The following is a 6,000-nucleotide window of genomic DNA, read 5'->3' as shown; positions in this document are numbered from 1 at the left end:
ATGAGGGGGGGGGGGGGGGGGGGGGGGGGGGGGCAAAGGTCCTCAATATTTTGTAACCGCCCCCCCCCCCCCCCCCCCCACGCCGCACCTACAGGAGGAGATTAATAAGATTAATTCAACACACAACCATATATAGTTTATATACTTTTTTCATATATCATTAGATATAATCCTTGTAGTACACATTTATAGACAGTGGGGTCGCTAAAAGGAAATTAACGGATACGATAACTGGCCAAAATGGCGTGTGAGCGCCGAAGGCGCGTGATTTTGGGGTCTGGGGGTCTCCCCCGGGAAAAACATTACGATTTAGAATGGCTGAGATCAGTTTTACAATGTATTTTGATGATTTTGCGGGCGTCCGAAGGCGCGAGATTTTGGAGTTTGGGGGGTCCGGGGGTCTCCCCCGGGAAAAAAATTACGATTTTAGAATGGTTGAGATGAGTGTAACGATGTATTTTAGTGATTTTAAAGCGTTCTTACCATGGTAATTTTTCGATTTAAAGTAACCTGCATTTAGAAATGATAATTGTGATAATTGTGTCGTCATATCATTGTGCAGCCCTGCTCGATCTGAACATACCGGCTTCACACCATCGGCACATTGTTTTGTAACTCAAAATAATAATGAATTAATTGTCTTGTTAAGACATATAAACAAAGTAATTATTTTTTGAAATACAAATGCAGTACGTAGAATCCCCTAATGGACATTTTTAGTGTAGTTTATGTGTATTGAATTACTACTGTTAAAGGTTTGAACAATATGTGCTTGAACGTTTTAGGAAATGCGCCGCGCAGCGGAATTTTTTTTAGAATGAAGTACGAAAATTGTGCAGGAGGACCCTTTTTTCTTTCAAATATGCATTTTCAGAACATTTCAGTCGGCGAAAATGGGGGGGGGGGGCAAAAAGACATGTTTCCCCCCCTCGTCCTGGGGAACGGGGGGGGGGGGGGGGGGGGGGGGGCCCCCCCCCCCCCCCCCCCCCCCCCCCCCACCCCCCCGCCCCCGCTTCCTACGCCCCTGACTGATTACGACTAACAATTTGTTGTTGGGAGACATTTTTGCTGCGTCAAGCCAAGTATGAAAAAATGGCTAAAAATTACCATTTTGAGCTTAAAATCCTATTTTTTTTATTTCCTGCGTAAAATCACCACGTATATTGGATTATTTGGTCCTGATATGTATTTTAATGAGGAAAAACGGTATAAAGCTAGTATATTAATAATCCGAAATAAAAGGCCAAAATAAATTCAAAGTAAAATCAAAATCATTTCTATGGAATATATATTCAGCCACTATAGGGCCTTCTTCAGTCCGAAATAACACTATCCAATATATATGTATTTGTTGTTCCTTTGTGGTCATTTTGATACCTCATTTGTCTACTTCGGTTGAAAAAATGTCAATATTTTAAATATTTTTCAATTTTTAGTGAAATTCGAGATAGCGACCATCTTGATGACACTATAACCGGAAGTTCATGCCAACTTATGCAATGTTAACATTTTGATTTGTGATTTGTGGGTCTTTAGGGTTCAGAAATATATTGGTTCGGAGGTTTGGGGGTGGGGGTGCATGTGGGGCCATCCTAGCCCATGGCCTACCATTGAATGATTAGTTTTGTTTCCCAGTCTACTGTTGACAATTCACACTCTCATCTCCCTGCGATTATAAATTGAATGATATAGTGATTTAAACTGAAACTAACGCCAAAGAAAAGTTACAGATCCCGATCTGTTGAATTCAAGTTTACTAAACAAAAATCAACTATCCCCACACCAGCCTTATGCATCCTTCTCAAATGGCATGTTTCCTGATGCATGGAAAACAATGCCATAAGAATGATAGTAGTCACGGTAAAAGTTATCGCTCTATTTGTCTATTGGAAAAGGGATGGAGAGATATAACTTCAGAATAATTTGATAATTTGTTATACATGTATTTGTTAGTCCTTCGAACCTGTCTATCATAAATGCCTTTAATCATATAATCCGGCAGATATCCAGTGATTTCGCCCTTGTAATATTTTGCACATGTCACTAGTGTAATATGGTTTCGTCATGACAGAAATAATAAATTACGCCAGGAATTTTTTTTGAGGGCGGCAGGACAAAATGTCGGCCACCGCTGGATTTTAGCAATATATTTTGACGTGAGATTCTTCGAAATGAAGGTTGCTGTAGTTATGTGATAAAAAGTATCTTAGATTTGTGTTAATTTCATATGAGATTTTGTGAAACTCGCCTCGAAGTTATAATTTAAAACAAAAACTTCGTTTCATAAAATCTCATATGAAATGAACACTTATTTAATTTTTCCCTTTCTTGACAGAGTTTTCTCGCACCTCGGACAGGGAAATCTCACATGATACCCGGTGCTAGATTTTTCTATCTCGTCCGATCTGTCTGGTACCTTTACGCGAATTTTGGCGGAATTTTACGCCATTCATGTAACAGTCCGCGCATGTGACGTCAAACTCTTGAACCGGTGACGTCACAAGCGTCAGCTAGTCAATATTATTAGAAATATGTGCATTCAGTGATTTACCATGCATTGTTTGGTTGTTGTTTTTAATTATGAAACAGTATGTACCGATTGATCATCGTTTGTCTTTGATATAACCGAACTATAGTTTTATGCGGAATGACTGAAATCGAAGCGCAGATGTAATGGTTAATCGGCTTTGAACCAGGAGGCCCATGACGGGATAGTTTTACATTCGGAACGCGTATATAGATGGGTTTTGTTATATCTTAGAGGCACGAGAAAAAAAATCTATTACCTTTAAGTGATCGAGATCGGGTTATCTCAGTCTCGGGCTAAGATTTTGTAACATCCCAACCTCGGCTAACGCCTCGGTTGGGATTATGTTACAAAATCTTAGCCCTCGACTGAAATAACCCGATCTCGTTCACTTACAGGTAACAGATTTTATTAATCCCGTGGTTGCTAGGGGAAAGATAACTCTGTCTTGTACCGGGGTAGGGAAAAGACAGATCAATCGCGCTAGACAGTGACGTCATCAATACATGCGGCGACCATTTTTTCGCACATCGAAGTTCACCATTTCTCATGAGAGAAAAAGAATCAAACATGGGCCTGTCAGGTCGTCGGAGATTTCTTTCATACCTACGAGTGTAATACTGGCTGGTCTAGGACAATACACTCATGTCGCCTGAGGCTGTATTGCATGGCTACCCATCCAAAAAAGCCTCGTGACGTCATGGCGTTAACACAATCTCTATTTCCTCGGTTAAATTTTAACATTTTTTCCCCACAAATTTGACTTGTTTTACTATAAAAGATGCAAACAACAGAATTTGTGTTGAAAATATCACGTAGTTTTTCGTGTATGGAAAATTGACTTCGTCGTGGATTTCATCGCATTGATTTCAAAATGGCGGGATATTATAATTGTAATATCCCTCGGGATCACAAAATGTTGCAAAACCCTCGGCAAGCCTCGGGTTTTACTACATTTTGTGACCTTCGGGTAGAATATACCTTTCTACCACAATAGTCAGTGTTATTCAACTCTCAGGGTATCAAATAAACGATGCAGCTGTTGATTAACAATTTGTTTATACCACACGTGGTATAAACTCTGTACGCATTCTGATTGGCTGACACGGTGAACTTTGACCGAACTACGTCTTTCTGAGTGTCGTGTCATCATTTGTCAACGTCATCAATAATCGAGTGACGTCATGCTATGCTGTGATCGCCGCTTGACGCCAAAACTGCTGTTGGATAGCGTACTTATCCTCGTTGTATTTCTATCGGCTAAAAGCGAATATAATTGTGGTAGAAACAGGTCACACGACTCGTGGTTGTTGGATATGGAATTTATTCCACACTCGTAAGTTATTGTTTAAAAGTTACAAAAGACACTCGCTAAAGCTCGTGTCTTTTGTAACTTTTAAAAAATAACTCACTCGTGTGGAATAAATCCCATATCCAACAGCCACTCGTTGTGTAACCTCTATATCCTTCATATCCCATATCAAAGAGTCTCATAATTTCAACCCCCGTGAAAAATTTTGACCATCAACACTCGGCAATTATGCAAGCCTCGGGTTGACCAGCCAAAATCTTTCACTCGAGTTGAGATATTCCTTTCCACCTGACAGGCCCATGTAAGATTCTATTAGTCTTATATATATATACAATATAAACTTATCAATAATGGATTGACCGATAAAGTTATAAATTGTTTTAAAAAAACTGGCTATTTAATAGAAAACAAAAGGTTGTTATGGATAGGCCAGTTTGATTTGGTTTATATCAAAAGTGATGTTCCTCGGGGTTCTATTCTAGGAACTCTTTTATTTTTTCATATAATAATTAATTCATATAAGTGTTATTGTGAATGATATCTGTTCTATTATTGAATTATTTGCTGGTTTCCATCCTCAAAAACCTGAAAGTATGACTGTTTCTAGAATAGAAACTCCTGATATCCCGATTTTTATTTAGTCATAGTCGTACAGAAAATGTCTCATCATCATCATCATCATCAAACTTTATTTCCTCCAGGTGGAGATACAATATAAATCGACATGAAAAGAACAAAGAGAGAAGTTCAATTAGAATAAATTAAAGAGTAACAGGCAAGCCATTACTCTTTTGCGCGTATTTTTTTATCAAAGTCACTTTCATGGATGCAATAAACGCGAAGCGTTCAAGATGAACCGAGCCGATTTCATCAGGTATGTCTTTCTAGCAGCATCATCCATGAAAGGGATTCCTGCCATTTCGTCTAAAAGGGTTCCAGCAAATGAAAAGTCATATTTGCTTATGATAGTATTGAAGACACAGGGCCCAAATTTACTCTGGAATGATCACAGCTAGCACAGAAATGAACTATGGCGTCGTGGAAGGGCTGTAAAGGCACAAGACTGTAGTATTATAGGTGACTGATAATGTCAACGTGGAACACAAGGAGTAAATGACCTGAACATCCAATAAGGATGTTGCTGCTTGCAACATGACGTACGGTTTATAGGATGAATGACACAACCGAAACATCTCAAAATCTGAATCATTTGTCATACGGACTTTCAAGGCCGCGTTTTCGGTAGATGATATTGCGGTATTCACTATTGACTTCCATTTACATTTAGAGGGGAATGTATATGTCCTGAGGTACGTGTCAAGATATGAGAGTAGCTCGTATCTTTGAAGGACTCCAACGATATCTGGAAAGTATCCTTTGCCACAAGAAGATCCTGGTTTTACTACTTGTACATTCAAATAGGAATATAATCGTGCGGTGAAGATTTGCTTGATTAAAAACGACTGTTCTAAGGATATCAATTTCTGAGGAAACACAACTTTCTTCTGTCAATTTCGGCAGATATACGAAATAACCCAAGCATGGGCTCGATCATGTCCGATCTTGGTCGCCGGTGTGCACAAAGAATTAGTTTCGCTGCGTAGTGTTAGAAACGAGCTAGTTATGAAAGATCGCTCACACTCAACTGCACCCAATGTTCGCATCCATAGAGAACAGATGACAAAACCACTTTTTTGTACAAATTGTTCTTGACGAGCGGATTAATGAAATTGGATGGGCCAATGCCAATGATCGAGTGGATGGTTCTTCTTCCTTTACCACACGCTGCACGAACACGTTCCACGTTTTACATTCCGGCTGATACTAAAGTTCCAAGATGAACTTGAGATTAAGTTATACCTCTAGTTATATCGACAGAACCGAGCTCCCAATTGAGGTCGAGCTGGCGTGTGGTATTATTCCCGATTACAATAATTTTGCATTTCGTGCTATTGAATTCGAATTTCAACTTTTCACTGTAATCATGGCAAATATTCAGTAGACTTTGGAGTGAACGAGGCGACGTGCTTATCAGCGTAATGCCATCTGCCAACTTCGCTAGCCAAGGGTATTTAGCCGATTCTATGCTACTACAGCAGTAGCAGAGAATCGGCTAAATACCCTTGGCTAGCGTAGTTGGTCATCTGCAAGCGCTGAATTT

The sequence above is a fragment of the Argopecten irradians genome, chromosome 1 (genome assembly GCF_041381155.1).
Source record: "Argopecten irradians isolate NY chromosome 1, Ai_NY, whole genome shotgun sequence".
NCBI classification, from domain to species: Eukaryota; Metazoa; Mollusca; class Bivalvia; order Pectinida; family Pectinidae; genus Argopecten; species Argopecten irradians.
The sequence above is the reverse complement of the archived record's forward strand: the minus strand, read 5'-3'. Positions refer to the sequence as shown.